A 17,909-nucleotide genomic window follows, 5' to 3' on the forward strand; every position below is an offset into this window, starting at 1 on the left:
AAAGCGCAACGTGGACACATCCAAATTTTTGAAAGAAAACAGAGGTGTTTTTTGCAAAGTGCCTACCTGTAGATTTTGGCCTCTAGCTCAGCCGGCACCTAGGGAAGCTTACCAAACCTGTGCATTTCTGAAAACTAGAGACCTAGGGGAATCCAAGATGTGGTGACTTGTGTGGCTCGGACCAGGTTCTGTTACCCTGAATCCTTTGCAAACCTCAAAATTTGGCTAAAAAAACACATGTTCCTCACATTTCTGTGGCAGAAAGTTCTGAAATCTGAGAGGAGCCACAAATTTCCTTCCACCCAGCTTTCCCCCAAGTCTCCCGATAAAAATGATACCTCACTTGTGTGGGTAGGCCTAGCGCCCGCGACAGGAAACGCCCCAAAGCGCAACGTGGACACATCCAAATTTTTGAAAGAAAATAGAGGTGTTTTTTGCAAAGTGCCTACCTGTAGATTTTGGCCTCTAGCTCAGCCGGCACCTAGGGAAACCTACCATACCTGTGCATTTCTGAAAACTAGAGAACTAGGGGAATCCAAGATGGGGTGACTTGTGTGGCTCGGACCAGGTTCTGTTACCCTGAATCCTTTGCAAACCTCAAAATTTGGCTAAAAAAACACATGTTCCTCACATTTCTGTGGCAGAAAGTTCTGGAATCTGAGAGGAGCCCAAATTTCCTTCCACCCAGCGTTCCCCCAAGTCTCCCGATAAAAATGATACCTCACTTGTGTGGGTAGGCCTAGCGCCCACAACAGGAAACGCCCCAAAGCGCAACGTGGACACATCCAAATTTTTTAAAGAAAACAGAGGTGTTTTTTGCAAAGTGCCTACCTGTAGATTTTGGCCTGTAGCTCAGCCGGCACCTAGGGAAACCTACCAAACCTGTGCATTTCTGAAAACTAGAGACCTAGGGTAATCCAAGATGAGGTGACTTGTGTGGCTCGGACCAAGTTCTGTTACTCTGACTCCTTTGCAAACCTCAAAATGTGGCTAAAAAAACACATGTTCCTCACATTTCTGTGGCAGAAAGTTCTGGACCTGAGAGGAGCCACAAATTTCCTTCCACCCAGCGTTCCCCCAAGTCTCCCGATAAAAATGATACCTCACTTGTGTGGGTAGGCCTGGCGCCCGCGACAGGAAACGCCCCAAAGCGCAACGTGGACACATCCAAATTTTTGAAAGAAAACAGAGGTGTTTTTTGCAAAGTGCCTACCTGTAGATTTTGGCCTCTAGCTCAGCCGGCACCTAGGGAAGCCTACCAAACCTGTGCATTTCTGAAAACTAGAGACCTAGGGGAATCCAAGATGTGGTGACTTGTGTGGCTCGGACCAGGTTCTGTTACCCTGAATCCTTTGCAAACCTCAAAATTTGGCTAAAAAAACACATGTTCCTCACATTTCTGTGGCAGAAAGTTCTGAAATCTGAGAGGAGCCACAAATTTCCTTCCACCCAGCTTTCCCCCAAGTCTCCCGATAAAAATGATACCTCACTTGTGTGGGTAGGCCTAGCGCCCGCGACAGGAAACGCCCCAAAGCGCAACGTGGACACATCCAAATTTTTGAAAGAAAATAGAGGTGTTTTTTGCAAAGTGCCTACCTGTAGATTTTGGCCTCTAGCTCAGCCGGCACCTAGGGAAACCTACCATACCTGTGCATTTCTGAAAACTAGAGAACTAGGGGAATCCAAGATGGGGTGACTTGTGTGGCTCGGACCAGGTTCTGTTACCCTGAATCCTTTGCAAACCTCAAAATTTGGCTAAAAAAACACATGTTCCTCACATTTCTGTGGCAGAAAGTTCTGGAATCTGAGAGGAGCCCAAATTTCCTTCCACCCAGCGTTCCCCCAAGTCTCCCGATAAAAATGATACCTCACTTGTGTGGGTAGGCCTAGCGCCCACAACAGGAAACGCCCCAAAGCGCAACGTGGACACATCCAAATTTTTTAAAGAAAACAGAGGTGTTTTTTGCAAAGTGCCTACCTGTAGATTTTGGCCTGTAGCTCAGCCAGCACCTAGGGAAACCTACCAAACCTGTGCATTTCTGAAAACTAGAGACCTAGGGGAATCCAAGATGTGGTGACTTGTGTGGCTCGGACCAGGTTCTGTTACCCTGAATCCTTTGCAAACCTCAAAATTTGGCTAAAAATACACATGTTCCTCACATTTCTGTGGCAGAAAGTTCTGAAATCTGAGAGGAGCCACAAATTTCCTTCCACCCAGCTTTCCCCCAAGTCTCCCGATAAAAATGATACCTCACTTGTGTGGGTAGGCCTAGCGCCCGCGACAGGAAACGCCCCAAAGCGCAACGTGGACACATCCAAATTTTTGAAAGAAAATAGAGGTGTTTTTTGCAAAGTGCCTACCTGTAGATTTTGGCCTCTAGCTCAGCCGGCACCTAGGGAAACCTACCAAACCTGTGCATTTCTGAAAACTAGAGAACTAGGGGAATCCAAGATGGGGTGACTTGTGTGGCTCGGACCAGGTTCTGTTACCCAGAATCCTTTGCAAACCTCAAAATTTGGCTAAAAAAACACATGTTCCTCACATTTCTGTGGCAGAAAGTTCTGGAATCGGAGAGGAGCCACAAATTTCCTTCCACCCAGCGTTCCCCCAAGTCTCCCGATAAAAATGATACCTCACTTGTGTGGGTAGGCCTAGCGCCCGCGACAGGAAACGCCCCAAAGCGCATCGTGGACACATCCAAATTTTTGAAAGAAAACAGAGGTGTTTTTTGCAAAGTGCCTACCTGTAGATTTTGGCCTCTAGCTCAGCCGGCACCTAGGGAAACCTACCAAACCTGTGCATTTCTGAAAACTAGAGACCTAGGGGAATCCAAGATGAGGTGACTTGTGTGGCTCGGACCAGGTTCTGTTACCCTGAATCCTTTGCAAACCTCAAAATTTGGCTAAAAAAACACATGTTCCTCACATTTCTGTGGCAGAAAGTTCTGGAATCTGAGAGGAGCCCAAATTTCCTTCCACCCAGCGTTCCCCCAAGTCTCCCGATAAAAATGATACCTCACTTGTGTGGGTAGGCCTAGCGCCCGCAACAGGAAACGCCCCAAAGCGCAACGTGGACACATCCAAATTTTTTAAAGAAAACAGAGGTGTTTTTTGCAAAGTGCCTACCTGTAGATTTTGGCCTGTAGCTCAGCCGGCACCTAGGGAAACCTACCAAACCTGTGCATTTCTGAAAACTAGAGACCTAGGGGAATCCAAGATGTGGTGACTTGTGTGGCTCGGACCAGGTTCTGTTACCCTGAATCCTTTGCAAACCTCAAAATTTGGCTAAAAAAACACATGTTCCTCACATTTCTGTGGCAGAAAGTTCTGAAATCTGAGAGGAGCCACAAATTTCCTTCCACCCAGCTTTCCCCCAAGTCTCCCGATAAAAATGATACCTCACTTGTGTGGGTAGGCCTAGCGCCCGCGACAGGAAACGCCCCAAAGCGCAACGTGGACACATCCAAATTTTTGAAAGAAAATAGAGGTGTTTTTTGCAAAGTGCCTACCTGTAGATTTTGGCCTCTAGCTCAGCCGGCACCTAGGGAAACCTACCAAACCTGTGCATTTCTGAAAACTAGAGACCTAGGGGAATCCAAGATGGGGTGACTTGTGTGGCTCGGACCAGGTTCTGTTACCCAGAATCCTTTGCAAACCTCAAAATTTGGCTAAAAAAACACATGTTCCTCACATTTCTGTGGCAGAAAGTTCTGGAATCTGAGAGGAGCCACAAATTTCCTTCCACCCAGCGTTCCCCCAAGTCTCCCGATAAAAATGATACCTCACTTGTGTGGGTAGGCCTAGCGCCCGCAACAGGAAACGCCCCAAAGCGCAACGTGGACACATCCAAATTTTTTAAAGAAAACAGAGGTGTTTTTTGCAAAGTGCCTACCTGTAGATTTTGACCTCTAGCTCAGCCGGCACCTAGGGAAACCTACCAAACCTGTGCATTTCTGAAAACTAGAGACCTAGGGGAATCCAAGATGAGGTGACTTGTGTGGCTCGGACCAAGTTCTGTTACTCTGACTCCTTTGCAAACCTCAAAATGTGGCTAAAAAAACACATGTTCCTCACATTTCTGTGGCAGAAAGTTCTGGAATCTGAGAGGAGCCACAAATTTCCTTCCACCCAGCGTTCCCCCAAGTCTCCCGATAAAAATGATACCTCACTTGTGTGGGTAGGCCTAGCGCCCGCGACAGGAAACGCCCCAAAGCGCATCGTGGACACATCCAAATTTTTGAAAGAAAACAGAGGTGTTTTTTGCAAAGTGCCTACCTGTAGATTTTGGCCTCTAGCTCAGCCGGCACCTAGGGAAACCTACCAAACCTGTGCATTTCTGAAAACTAGAGACCTAGGGTAATCCAAGATGAGGTGACTTGTGTCGCTCGGACCAGGTTCTGTTACCCTGAATCCTTTGCAAACCTCAAAATTTGGCTAAAAAAACACATGTTCCTCACATTTCTGTGGCAGAAAGTTCTGGAATCTGAGTGGAGCCCAAATTTCCTTCCACCCAGCGTTCCCCCAAGTCTCCCGATAAAAATGATACCTCACTTGTGTGGGTAGGCCTAGCGCCCGCAACAGGAAACGCCCCAAAGCGCAACGTGGACACATCCAAATTTTTTAAAGAAAACAGAGGTGTTTTTTGCAAAGTGCCTACCTGTAGATTTTGGCCTGTAGCTCAGCCGGCACCTAGGGAAACCTACCAAACCTGTGCATTTCTGAAAACTAGAGACCTAGGGGAATCCAAGATGGGGTGACTTGTGAGGCTCGGACCAGGTTCTGTTACCCTGAATCCTTTGCAAACCTCAAAATTTGGCTAAAAAAACACATGTTCCTCACATTTCTGTGGCAGAAAGTTCTGGAATCTGAGAGGAGCCACAAATTTCCTTCCACCCAGCTTTCCCCCAAGTCTCCCGATAAAAATGATACCTCACTTGTGTGGGTAGGCCTAGCGCCCGCGACAGGAAACGCCCCAAAGCGCAACGTGGACACATCCAAATTTTTGAAAGAAAACAGAGGTGTTTTTTGCAAAGTGCCTACCTGTAGATTTTGGCCTCTAGCTCAGCCGGCACCTAGGGAAACCTACCAAACCTGTGCATTTCTGAAAACTAGAGACCTAGGGGAATCCAAGATGGGGTGACTTGTGTGGCTCGGACCAGGTTCTGTTACCCAGAATCCTTTGCAAACCGCAAAATTTGGCTAAAAAAACACATGTTCCTCACATTTCTGTGGCAGAAAGTTCTGGAATCTGAGAGGAGCCACAAATTTCCTTCCACCCAGCTTTCCCCCAAGTCTCCCGATAAAAATGATACCTCACTTGTGTGGGTAGGCCTAGCGCCCGCGACAGTTAACGCCCCAAAGCGCAACGTGGACACATCCAAATTTTTGAAAGAAAACAGAGGTGTTTTTTGCAAAGTGCCTACCTGTAGATTTTGGCCTCTAGCTCAGCCGGCACCTAGGGAAACCTACCAAACCTGTGCATTTCTGAAAACTAGAGACCTAGGGGAATCCAAGATGAGGTGACTTGTGTGGCTCGGACCAAGTTCTGTTACCCTGACTCCTTTGCAAACCTCAAAATTTGGCTAAAAAAACACATGTTCCTCATATTTCTGTGGCAGAAAGTTCTGGAATCTGAGAGGAGCCACAAATTTCCTTCCACCCAGCGTTCCCCCAAGTCTCCCGATAAAAATGATACCTCACTTGTGTGGGTAGGCCTAGCGCCCGCGACAGGAAACGCCCCAAAGCGCATCGTGGACACATCCAAATTTTTGAAAGAAAACAGAGGTGTTTTTTGCAAAGTGCCTACCTGTAGATTTTGGCCTCTAGCTCAGCCGGCACCTAGGGAAACCTACCAAACCTGTGCATTTCTGAAAACTAGAGACCTAGGGGAATCCAAGATGAGGTGACTTGTGTGGCTCGGACCAAGTTCTGTTACCCTGACTCCTTTGCAAACCTCAAAATGTGGCTAAAAAAACACATGTTCCTCACATTTCTGTGGCAGAAAGTTCTGGAATCTGAGAGGAGCCACAAATTTCCTTCCACCCAGCGTTCCCCCAAGTCTCCCGATAAAAATGATACCTCACTTGTGTGGGTAGGCCTAGCGCCCGCGACAGGAAACGCCCCAAAGCGCAACGTGGACACATCCAAATTTTTTAAAGAAAACAGAGGTGTTTTTTGCAAAGTGCCTACCTGTAGATTTTGGCCTCTAGCTCAGCCGGCACCTAGGGAAACCTACCAAACCTGTGCATTTCTGAAAACTAGAGACCTAGGGGAATCCAAGATGAGGTGACTTGTGTGGCTCGGACCAGGTTCTGTTAACCTGAATCCTTTGCAAACCTCAAAATTTGGCTAAAAAAACACATGTTCCTCACATTTCTGTCGCAGAAAGTTCTGGAATCTGAGAGGAGCCACAAATTTCCTTCCACCCAGCGTTCCCCCAAGTCTCCCGATAAAAATGATACCTCACTTGTGTGGGTAGGCCTAGCGCCCGCAACAGGAAACGCCCCAAAGCGCAACGTGGACACATCCAAATTTTTTAAAGAAAACAGAGGTGTTTTTTGCAAAGTGCCTACCTGTAGATTTTGACCTCTAGCTCAGCCGGCACCTAGGGAAACCTACCAAACCTGTGCATTTCTGAAAACTAGAGACCTAGGGTAATCCAAGATGAGGTGACTTGTGTGGCTCGGACCAAGTTCTGTTACTCTGACTCCTTTGCAAACCTCAAAATGTGGCTAAAAAAACACATGTTCCTCACATTTCTGTGGCAGAAAGTTCTGGACCTGAGAGGAGCCACAAATTTCCTTCCACCCAGCGTTCCCCCAAGTCTCCCGATAAAAATGATACCTCACTTGTGTGGGTAGGCCTGGCGCCCGCGACAGGAAACGCCCCAAAGCGCAACGTGGACACATCCAAATTTTTGAAAGAAAACAGAGGTGTTTTTTGCAAAGTGCCTACCTGTAGATTTTGGCCTCTAGCTCAGCCGGCACCTAGGGAAGCTTACCAAACCTGTGCATTTCTGAAAACTAGAGACCTAGGGGAATCCAAGATGTGGTGACTTGTGTGGCTCGGACCAGGTTCTGTTACCCTGAATCCTTTGCAAACCTCAAAATTTGGCTAAAAAAACACATGTTCCTCACATTTCTGTGGCAGAAAGTTCTGAAATCTGAGAGGAGCCACAAATTTCCTTCCACCCAGCTTTCCCCCAAGTCTCCCGATAAAAATGATACCTCACTTGTGTGGGTAGGCCTAGCGCCCGCGACAGGAAACGCCCCAAAGCGCAACGTGGACACATCCAAATTTTTGAAAGAAAATAGAGGTGTTTTTTGCAAAGTGCCTACCTGTAGATTTTGGCCTCTAGCTCAGCCGGCACCTAGGGAAACCTACCATACCTGTGCATTTCTGAAAACTAGAGAACTAGGGGAATCCAAGATGGGGTGACTTGTGTGGCTCGGACCAGGTTCTGTTACCCTGAATCCTTTGCAAACCTCAAAATTTGGCTAAAAAAACACATGTTCCTCACATTTCTGTGGCAGAAAGTTCTGGAATCTGAGAGGAGCCCAAATTTCCTTCCACCCAGCGTTCCCCCAAGTCTCCCGATAAAAATGATACCTCACTTGTGTGGGTAGGCCTAGCGCCCACAACAGGAAACGCCCCAAAGCGCAACGTGGACACATCCAAATTTTTTAAAGAAAACAGAGGTGTTTTTTGCAAAGTGCCTACCTGTAGATTTTGGCCTGTAGCTCAGCCGGCACCTAGGGAAACCTACCAAACCTGTGCATTTCTGAAAACTAGAGACCTAGGGTAATCCAAGATGAGGTGACTTGTGTGGCTCGGACCAAGTTCTGTTACTCTGACTCCTTTGCAAACCTCAAAATGTGGCTAAAAAAACACATGTTCCTCACATTTCTGTGGCAGAAAGTTCTGGACCTGAGAGGAGCCACAAATTTCCTTCCACCCAGCGTTCCCCCAAGTCTCCCGATAAAAATGATACCTCACTTGTGTGGGTAGGCCTGGCGCCCGCGACAGGAAACGCCCCAAAGCGCAACGTGGACACATCCAAATTTTTGAAAGAAAACAGAGGTGTTTTTTGCAAAGTGCCTACCTGTAGATTTTGGCCTCTAGCTCAGCCGGCACCTAGGGAAGCCTACCAAACCTGTGCATTTCTGAAAACTAGAGACCTAGGGGAATCCAAGATGTGGTGACTTGTGTGGCTCGGACCAGGTTCTGTTACCCTGAATCCTTTGCAAACCTCAAAATTTGGCTAAAAAAACACATGTTCCTCACATTTCTGTGGCAGAAAGTTCTGAAATCTGAGAGGAGCCACAAATTTCCTTCCACCCAGCTTTCCCCCAAGTCTCCCGATAAAAATGATACCTCACTTGTGTGGGTAGGCCTAGCGCCCGCGACAGGAAACGCCCCAAAGCGCAACGTGGACACATCCAAATTTTTGAAAGAAAATAGAGGTGTTTTTTGCAAAGTGCCTACCTGTAGATTTTGGCCTCTAGCTCAGCCGGCACCTAGGGAAACCTACCATACCTGTGCATTTCTGAAAACTAGAGAACTAGGGGAATCCAAGATGGGGTAACTTGTGTGGCTCGGACCAGGTTCTGTTACCCTGAATCCTTTGCAAACCTCAAAATTTGGCTAAAAAAACACATGTTCCTCACATTTCTGTGGCAGAAAGTTCTGGAATCTGAGAGGAGCCCAAATTTCCTTCCACCCAGCGTTCCCCCAAGTCTCCCGATAAAAATGATACCTCACTTGTGTGGGTAGGCCTAGCGCCCACAACAGGAAACGCCCCAAAGCGCAACGTGGACACATCCAAATTTTTTAAAGAAAACAGAGGTGTTTTTTGCAAAGTGCCTACCTGTAGATTTTGGCCTGTAGCTCAGCCAGCACCTAGGGAAACCTACCAAACCTGTGCATTTCTGAAAACTAGAGACCTAGGGGAATCCAAGATGAGGTGACTTGTGTGGCTCGGACCAAGTTCTGTTACCCTGACTCCTTTGCAAACCTCAAAATTTGGCTAAAAAAACACATGTTCCTCACATTTCTGTGGCAGAAAGTTCTGGAATCTGAGAGGAGCCACAAATTTCCTTCCACCCAGCGTTCCCCCAAGTCTCCCGATAAAAATGATACCTCACTTGTGTGGGTAGGCCTAGCGCCCGCGACAGGAAACGCCCCAAAGCGCAACGTGGACACATCCAAATTTTTGAAAGAAAACAGAGGTGTTTTTTGCAAAGTGCCTACCTGTAGATTTTGGCCTCTAGCTCAGCCGGCACCTAGGGAAGCCTACCAAACCTGTGCATTTCTGAAAACTAGAGACCTAGGGGAATCCAAGATGTGGTGACTTGTGTGGCTCGTACCAGGTTCTGTTACCCTGAATCCTTTGCAAACCTCAAAATTTGGCTAAAAAAACACATGTTCCTCACATTTCTGTGGCAGAAAGTTCTGAAATCTGAGAGGAGCCACAAATTTACTTCCACCCAGCTTTCCCCCAAGTCTCCCGATAAAAATGATACCTCACTTGTGTGGGTAGGCCTAGCGCCCGCGACAGGAAACGCCCCAAAGCGCAACGTGGACACATCCAAATTTTTGAAAGAAAATAGAGGTGTTTTTTGCAAAGTGCCTACCTGTAGATTTTGGCCTCTAGCTCAGCCGGCACCTAGGGAAACCTACCAAACCTGTGCATTTCTGAAAACTAGAGACCTAGGGGAATCCAAGATGGGGTGACTTGTGTGGCTCGGACCAGGTTCTGTTACCCAGAATCCTTTGCAAACCTCAAAATTTGGCTAAAAAAACACATGTTCCTCACATTTCTGTGGCAGAAAGTTCTGGAATCTGAGAGGAGCCACAAATTTCCTTCCACCCAGCGTTCCCCCAAGTCTCCCGATAAAAATGATACCTCACTTGTGTGGGTAGGCCTAGCGCCCGCGACAGGAAACGCCCCAAAGCGCATCGTGGACACATCCAAATTTTTGAAAGAAAACAGAGGTGTTTTTTGCAAAGTGCCTACCTGTAGATTTTGGCCTCTAGCTCAGCCGGCACCTAGGGAAACCTACCAAACCTGTGCATTTCTGAAAACTAGAGACCTAGGGGAATCCAAGATGAGGTGACTTGTGTGGCTCGGACCAGGTTCTGTTACCCTGAATCCTTTGCAAACCTCAAAATTTGGCTAAAAAAACACATGTTCCTCACATTTCTGTGGCAGAAAGTTCTGGAATCTGAGAGGAGCCACAAATTTCCTTCCACCCAGCGTTCCCCCAAGTCTCCCGATAAAAATGATACCTCACTTGTGTGGGTAGGCCTAGCGCCCGCAACAGGAAACGCCCCAAAGCGCAACGTGGACACATCCAAATTTTTGAAAGAAAACAGAGGTGTTTTTTGCAAAGTGCCTACCTGTTGATTTTGACCTCTAGCTCAGCCGGCACCTAGGGAAACCTACCAAACCTGTGCATTTCTGAAAACTAGAGACCTAGGGGAATCCAAGATGAGGTGACTTGTGTGGCTCGGACCAAGTTCTGTTACTCTGACTCCTTTGCAAACCTCAAAATTTGGCTAAAAAAACACATGTTCCTCACATTTCTGTGGCAGAAAGTTCTGGAATCTGAGAGGAGCCACAAATTTCCTTCCACCCAGAGTTCCCCCAAGTCTCCCGATAAAAATGATACCTCACTTGTGTGGGTAGGCCTAGCGCCCGCGACAGGAAACGCCCCAAAGCGCAACGTGGACACATCCAAATTTTTGAAAGAAAGCAGAGGTGTTTTTTTAAAAGTGCCTACCTGTAGATTTTGGCCTCTAGCTCAGCCGGCACCTAGGGAAACCTACCAAACCTGTGCATTTCTGAAAACTAGAGACCTAGGGGAATCCAAGATGTGGTGACTTGTGTGGCTCGGACCAGGTTCTGTTACCCTGAATCCTTTGCAAACCTCAAAATTTGGCTAAAAAAACACATGTTCCTCACATTTCTGTGGCAAAAAGTTCTGGAATCTGAGAGGAGCCACAAATTTCCTTCCACCCAGCTTTCCCCCAAGTCTCCCGATAAAAATGATACCTCACTTGTGTGGGTAGGCCTAGCGCCCGCGACAGGAAACGCCCCAAAGCGCAACGTGGACACATCCAAATTTTTGAAAGAAAACAGAGGTGTTTTTTTCAAAGTGCCTACTTGTAGATTTTGACCTCTAGCTCAGCCAGCACCTAGGGAAACCTACCAAACCTGTGCATTTCTGAAAACTAGAGACCTAGGGGAATCCAAGTTGGGGTGACTTGTGTGGCTCGGACCAGGTTCTGTTACCCAGAATCCTTTGCAAACCTCAAAATTTGGCTAAAAAAACACATGTTCCTCACATTTCTGTGGCAGAAAGGTCTGGAATCTGAGAGGAGCCACACATTTCCTTTCACCCAGCGTTCCCCCAAGTCTCCCGATAAAAATGATACCTCACTTGTGTGGTTAGGCCTAGCGCCCACGACAGGAAACGCCCCAAAGCGCAACGTGGACACATCCAAATTTTTGAAAGAAAACAGAGGTGTTTTTTGCAAAGTGCCTACCTGTAAATTTTGGCCTCTAGCTCAGCCGGCACCTAGGGAAACCTACCAAACCTGTGCATTTCTGAAAACTAGAGACCTAGGGGAATCCAAGATGGGGTGACTTTTGTGGCTCGGACCAGGTTCTGTTACCCAGAATCCTTTGCAAACCTCAAAATTTGGCTAAAAAAACACATGTTCCTCACATTTCTGTGGCAGAAAGTTCTGGAATCTGAGAGGATCCACAAATTTCCTTCCACCCAGCGTTCCCCCAAGTCTCCCGATAAAAATGATACCTCACTTGTGTGGGTAGGCCTAGCGCCCGCAACAGGAAACGCCCCAAAGCGCAACGTGGACACATCCAAATTTTTGAAAGAAAACAGAGGTGTTTTTTGCAAAGTGCCTACCTGTTGATTTTGACCTCTAGCTCAGCCGGCACCTAGGGAAACCTACCAAACCTGTGCATTTCTGAAAACTAGAGACCTAGGGGAATCCAAGATGAGGTGACTTGTGTGGCTCGGACCAAGTTCTGTTACTCTGACTCCTTTGCAAACCTCAAAATTTGGCTAAAAAAACACATGTTCCTCACATTTCTGTGGCAGAAAGTTCTGGAATCTGAGAGGAGCCACAAATTTCCTTCCACCCAGAGTTCCCCCAAGTCTCCCGATAAAAATGATACCTCACTTGTGTGGGTAGGCCTAGCGCCCGCGACAGGAAACGCCCCAAAGCGCAACGTGGACACATCCAAATTTTTGAAAGAAAGCAGAGGTGTTTTTTTAAAAGTGCCTACCTGTAGATTTTGGCCTCTAGCTCAGCCGGCACCTAGGGAAACCTACCAAACCTGTGCATTTCTGAAAACTAGAGAACTAGGGGAATCCAAGATGGGGTGACTTGTGTGGCTCGGACCAGGTTCTGTTACCCTGAATCCTTTGCAAACCTCAAAATTTGGCTAAAAAAACACATGTTCCTCACATTTCTGTGGCAGAAAGTTCTGGAATCTGAGAGGAGCCCAAATTTCCTTCCACCCAGCGTTCCCCCAAGTCTCCCGATAAAAATGATACCTCACTTGTGTGGGTAGGCCTAGCGCCCGCGACAGGAAACGCCCCAAAGCGCAACGTGGACACATCCAAATTTTTGAAAGAAAACAGAGGTGTTTTTTGCAAAGTGCCTACCTGTAGATTTTGGCCTCTAGCTCAGCCGGCACCTAGGGAAGCCTACCAAACCTGTGCATTTCTGAAAACTAGAGACCTAGGGGAATCCAAGATGTGGTGACTTGTGTGGCTCGGACCAGGTTCTGTTACCCTGAATCCTTTGCAAACCTCAAAATTTGGCTAAAAAAACACATGTTCCTCACATTTCTGTGGCAGAAAGTTCTGAAATCTGAGAGGAGCCACAAATTTACTTCCACCCAGCTTTCCCCCAAGTCTCCCGATAAAAATGATACCTCACTTGTGTGGGTAGGCCTAGCGCCCGCGACAGGAAACGCCCCAAAGCGCAACGTGGACACATCCAAATTTTTGAAAGAAAATAGAGGTGTTTTTTGCAAAGTGCCTACCTGTAGATTTTGGCCTCTAGCTCAGCCGGCACCTAGGGAAACCTACCAAACCTGTGCATTTCTGAAAACTAGAGACCTAGGGGAATCCAAGATGGGGTGACTTGTGTGGCTCGGACCAGGTTCTGTTACCCAGAATCCTTTGCAAACCTCAAAATTTGGCTAAAAAAACACATGTTCCTCACATTTCTGTGGCAGAAAGTTCTGGAATCTGAGAGGAGCCACAAATTTCCTTCCACCCAGCATTCCCCCAAGTCTCCCGATAAAAATGATACCTCACTTGTGTGGGTAGGCCTAGCGCCCGCGACAGGAAACGCCCCAAAGCGCATCGTGGACACATCCAAATTTTTGAAAGAAAACAGAGGTGTTTTTTGCAAAGTGCCTACCTGTAGATTTTGGCCTCTAGCTCAGCCGGCACCTAGGGAAACCTACCAAACCTGTGCATTTCTGAAAACTAGAGACCTAGGGGAATCCAAGATGAGGTGACTTGTGTGGCTCGGACCAGGTTCTGTTACCCTGAATCCTTTGCAAACCTCAAAATTTGGCTAAAAAAACACATGTTCCTCACATTTCTGTGGCAGAAAGTTCTGGAATCTGAGAGGAGCCACAAATTTCCTTCCACCCAGCGTTCCCCCAAGTCTCCCGATAAAAATGATACCTCACTTGTGTGGGTAGGCCTAGCGCCCGCAACAGGAAACGCCCCAAAGCGCAACGTGGACACATCCAAATTTTTGAAAGAAAACAGAGGTGTTTTTTGCAAAGTGCCTACCTGTTGATTTTGACCTCTAGCTCAGCCGGCACCTAGGGAAACCTACCAAACCTGTGCATTTCTGAAAACTAGAGACCTAGGGGAATCCAAGATGAGGTGACTTGTGTGGCTCGGACCAAGTTCTGTTACTCTGACTCCTTTGCAAACCTCAAAATTTGGCTAAAAAAACACATGTTCCTCACATTTCTGTGGCAGAAAGTTCTGGAATCTGAGAGGAGCCACAAATTTCCTTCCACCCAGAGTTCCCCCAAGTCTCCCGATAAAAATGATACCTCACTTGTGTGGGTAGGCCTAGCGCCCGCGACAGGAAACGCCCCAAAGCGCAACGTGGACACATCCAAATTTTTGAAAGAAAACAGAGGTGTTTTTTTAAAAGTGCCTACCTGTAGATTTTGGCCTCTAGCTCAGCCGGCACCTAGGGAAACCTACCAAACCTGTGCATTTCTGAAAACTAGAGACCTAGGGGAATCCAAGATGGGGTGACTTGTGTGGCTCGGACCAGGTTCTGTTACCCTGAATCCTTTGCAAAACTCAAAATTTGGCTAAAAAAACACATGTTCCTCACATTTCTGTGGCAGAAAGTTCTGGAATCTGAGAGGAGCCACAAATTTCCTTCCACCCAGCTTTCCCCCAAGTCTCCCGATAAAAATGATACCTCACTTGTGTGGGTAGGCCTAGCGCCCGCGACAGGAAACGCCCCAAAGCGCAACGTGGACACATCCAAATTTTTGAAAGAAAACAGAGGTGTTTTTTTCAAAGTGCCTACCTGTAGATTTTGACCTCTAGCTCAGCCAGCACCTAGGGAAACCTACCAAACCTGTGCATTTCTGAAAACTAGAGACCTAGGGGAATCCAAGTTGGGGTGACTTGTGTGGCTCGGACCAGGTTCTGTTACCCAGAATCCTTTGCAAACCTCAAAATTTGGCTAAAAAAACACATGTTCCTCACATTTCTGTGGCAGAAAGGTCTGGAATCTGAGAGGAGCCACACATTTCCTTTCACCCAGCGTTCCCCCAAGTCTCCCGATAAAAATGATACCTCACTTGTGTGGTTAGGCCTAGCGCCCACGACAGGAAACGCCCCAAAGCGCAACGTGGACACATCCAAATTTTTGAAAGAAAACAGAGGTGTTTTTTGCAAAGTGCCTACCTGTAAATTTTGGCCTCTAGCTCAGCCGGCACCTAGGGAAACCTACCAAACCTGTGCATTTCTGAAAACTAGAGACCTAGGGGAATCCAAGATGGGGTGACTTTTGTGGCTCGGACCAGGTTCTGTTACCCAGAATCCTTTGCAAACCTCAAAATTTGGCTAAAAAAACACATGTTCCTCACATTTCTGTGGCAGAAAGTTCTGGAATCTGAGAGGAGCCACAAATTTCCTTCCACCCAGCATTCCCCCAAGTCTCCCGATAAAAATGATACCTCACTTGTGTGGGTAGGCCTAGCGCCCGCGACAGGAAACGCCCCAAAGCGCAACGTGGACACATCCAAATTTTTGAAAGAAAACAGAGGTGTTTTTTTAAAAGTGCCTACCTGTAGATTTTGGCCTCTAGTTCAGCCGGCACCTAGGGAAACCTACCAAACCTGTGCATTTCTGAAAACTAGAGACCTAGGGGAATCCAAGATGAGGTGACTTGTGTGGCTCGGACCAGGTTCTGTTACCCTGAATCCTTTGCAAACCTCAAAATTTGGCTAAAAAAACACATGATCCTCACATTTCTGTGGCAGAAAGTTCTGGAATCTGAGAGGAGCCCAAATTTCCTTCCACCCAGCGTTCCCCCAAGTCTCCCGATAAAAATGATACCTCACTTGTGTGGGTAGGCCTAGCGCCCGCAACAGGAAACGCCCCAAAGCGCAACGTGGACACATCCAAATTTTTTAAAGAAAACAGAGGTGTTTTTTGCAAAGTGCCTACCTGTAGATTTTGGCCTGTAGCTCAGCCGGCACCTAGGGAAACCTACCAAACCTGTGCATTTCTGAAAACTAGAGACCTAGGGGAATCCAAGATGAGGTGACTTGTGTGGCTCGGACCAAGTTCTGTTACCCTGACTCCTTTGCAAACCTCAAAATTTGGCTAAAAAAACACATGTTCCTCACATTTCTGTGGCAGAAAGTTCAGGAATCTGAGAGGAGCCACAAATTTCCTTCCACCCAGCGTTCCCCCAAGTCTCCAGATAAAAATGATACCTCACTTGTGTGGGTAGGCCTAGCGCCCGCGACAGGAAACGCCCCAAAGCACAACGTGGACACTTCCAAATTTTTGAAAGAAAACAGAGGTGTTTTTTGCAAAGTGCCTACCTGTAGATTTTGGCCTCTAGCTCAGCCGGCACCTAGGGAAGCCTACCAAACCTGTGCATTTCTGAAAACTAGAGACCTAGGGGAATCCAAGATGTGGTGACTTGTGTGGCTCGGACCAGGTTCTGTTACCCTGAATCCTTTGCAAACCTCAAAATTTGGCTAAAAAAACACATGTTCCTCACATTTCTGTGGCAGAAAGTTCTGAAATCTGAGAGGAGCCACAAAATTCCTTCCACCCAGCGTTCCCCCAAGTCTCCCGATAAAAATGATACCTCACTTGTGTGGGTAGGCCTAGCGCCCGCGACAGGAAACGCCCCAAAGCGCATCGTGGACACATCCAAATTTTTGAAAGAAAACAGAGGTGTTTTTTGCAAAGTGCCTACCTGTAGATTTTGGCCTCTAGCTCAGCCGGCACCTAGGGAAACCTACCAAACCTGTGCATTTCTGAAAACTAGAGACCTCGGGGAATCCAAGATGAGGTGACTTGTGTGGCTCGGACCAGGTTCTGTTACCCTGAATCCTTTGCAAACCTCAAAATTTGGCTAAAAAAACACATGTTCCTCACATTTCTGTGGCAGAAAGTTCTGGAATCTGAGAGGAGCCACAAATTTCCTTCCACCCAGCGTTCCCCCAAGTCTCCCGATAAAAATGATACCTCACTTGTGTGGTTAGGCCTAGCGCCCACGACAGGAAACGCCCCAAAGCGCAACGTGGACACATCCAAATTTTTGAAAGAAAACAGAGGTGTTTTTTGCAAAGTGCCTACCTGTAAATTTTGGCCTCTAGCTCAGCCGGCACCTAGGGAAACCTACCAAACCTGTGCATTTCTGAAAACTAGAGACCTAGGGGAATCCAAGATGGGGTGACTTTTGTGGCTCGGACCAGGTTCTGTTACCCAGAATCCTTTGCAAACCTCAAAATTTGGCTAAAAAAACACATGTTCCTCACATTTCTGTGGCAGAAAGTTCTGGAATCTGAGAGGAGCCACAAATTTCCTTCCACCCAGCGTTCCCCCAAGTCTCCCGATAAAAATGATACCTCACTTGTGTGGGTAGGCCTAGCGCCCGCAACAGGAAACGCCCCAAAGCGCAACGTGGACACATCCACATTTTTGAAAGAAAACAGAGGTGTTTTTTGCAAAGTGCCTACCTGTTGATTTTGACCTTTAGCTCAGCCGGCACCTAGGGAAACCTACCAAACCTGTGCATTTCTGAAAACTAGAGACCTAGGGGAATCCAAGATGAGGTGACTTGTGTGGCTCGGACCAAGTTCTGTTACTCTGACTCCTTTGCAAACCTCAAAATTTGGCTAAAAAAACACATGTTCCTCACATTTCTGTGGCAGAAAGTTCTGGAATCTGAGAGGAGCCACAAATTTCCTTCCACCCAGCGTTCCCCCAAGTCTCCCGATAAAAATGATACCTCACTTGTGTGGGTAGGCCTAGCGCCCGCGACAGGAAACGCCCCAAAGCGCAACGTGGACACATCCAAATTTTTGAAAGAAAACAGAGGTGTTTTTTGCAAAGTGCCTACCTGTAGATTTTGGCCTCTAGCTCAGCCGGCACCTAGGGAAACCTACCAAATCTGTGCATTTCTGAAAACTAGAGACCTAGGGGAATCCAAGATGAGGTGACTTGTGTGGCGCGGACCAGGTTCTGTTACCCTGAATCCTTTGCAAACCTCAAAATTTGGCTAAAAAAACACATGTTCCTCACATTTCTGTGGCAGAAAGTTCTGGAATCTGAGAGGAGCCACAAATTTCCTTCCAC

Source organism: Pleurodeles waltl, chromosome 9, assembly GCF_031143425.1.
Source record: "Pleurodeles waltl isolate 20211129_DDA chromosome 9, aPleWal1.hap1.20221129, whole genome shotgun sequence".
NCBI lineage: Eukaryota > Metazoa > Chordata > Amphibia > Caudata > Salamandridae > Pleurodeles > Pleurodeles waltl.